The sequence below is a fragment of the Solanum stenotomum genome, chromosome 1 (assembly GCF_019186545.1).
Source record: "Solanum stenotomum isolate F172 chromosome 1, ASM1918654v1, whole genome shotgun sequence".
Lineage (NCBI taxonomy): Eukaryota > Viridiplantae > Streptophyta > Magnoliopsida > Solanales > Solanaceae > Solanum > Solanum stenotomum.
This window is the reverse complement of record NC_064282.1, coordinates 16,024,537-16,025,604: the sequence shown is the minus strand read 5'-3', so window position 1 is coordinate 16,025,604 and position 1,068 is coordinate 16,024,537. Positions and strand designations below refer to the sequence as shown.

At 34.8% G+C, this 1,068-nt stretch overlaps 1 non-coding gene across 1 annotated transcript; it reads right to left on the bottom strand.

Moving 5' to 3' along the window:
- Nucleotides 1–258: 258 nt before the first annotated feature.
- On the bottom strand, nt 259–419 carry LOC125853940 (U1 spliceosomal RNA). Its single transcript, XR_007445246.1, has one exon. It is a non-coding gene; the product is annotated as a U1 spliceosomal RNA (small nuclear RNA).
- Between the last annotated feature and the right edge of the window lie 649 nt (nt 420–1,068).

Here is a 1,068-nt window from a genome sequence, read left to right as displayed (position 1 = left end):
TATTATGTGAAGTGATGAACTCAATAAATATGGTTTAAACATTTTGCATTATGTAAAGTTGTGAACTCAATAAATCGTGAGAGTACTTAGTGTTACTCAAAAGCTACATTCGACTGAACAAAGTAGATCCAATGTGATAGGGAAGTTGGTTTGTATTTTCTGAACAAATATTTGCTCTTTGAAGCCAAGACTAAGATAGAAAACTGTGTGGCCAGAGTTGCATTAATGCACAAGAAAACTTTTTGGTTTTAGATTTGGGCAGGAGCCGCGCGAACACAGGCCCCCACAGCAACAAATTATGACGTAGGCTCGACCACTTGGGCCGACCTTAGGCAGGCACCCCTCCAAAGTGCAATGGAGGTCACAAGCCTAGGCCATGAGTCTTATTGATCGCCCATTGACCCCGTCCAGGTAAGTATGTAATCCAGTTAGCTCAGCCCATTATTAGTACTCCAATTTTCTCTTAGATGCCAATGTGGGAGAATTACTCAAAATAAATACAAGAAGCATCAAAATCAAGTTCAGAAACAGCAGCTATCTGGACAACTGTTGTCCAGACGCTTGAAATAAACAGAACTTTTTTAAAAACGAAGGGAGAAAAGAACTTTAGGAACAGGTTGGAATAAGGCCATCAGCATCAGCATGTTCTTGAGCAAACCATATTCATAATGGCTTTCAATTTCATTAGGTCAAAATGAAACTTACGATATCAAGAAATTGAATGGAAATTGCCTTTGTATTTATGATATTGAAAGGACCATTTAGATTATGGAGTCAATATGATATCACTCTATAAGTGTGTTTGAACAGCAAGCTTGATCTCTCTAAAATTACTTATTTGATATTTGTTTATATATGATCCATACTTTATTTTTGTTTTTCAAAAATTATGTCACAACCTCTTATTCTTGTAAGTTTATCTATTATTGCTTGCTAGTTATTTTTCGGTTTCAGAAAAAAGTTATTTCTAACTAATTAGCAGTAAATTTCATTTTGATGTACTATCATTACATTATAAAAATAAAACCTATCATAGGTTATATTGATTTACAGTTGCATAGAACGACA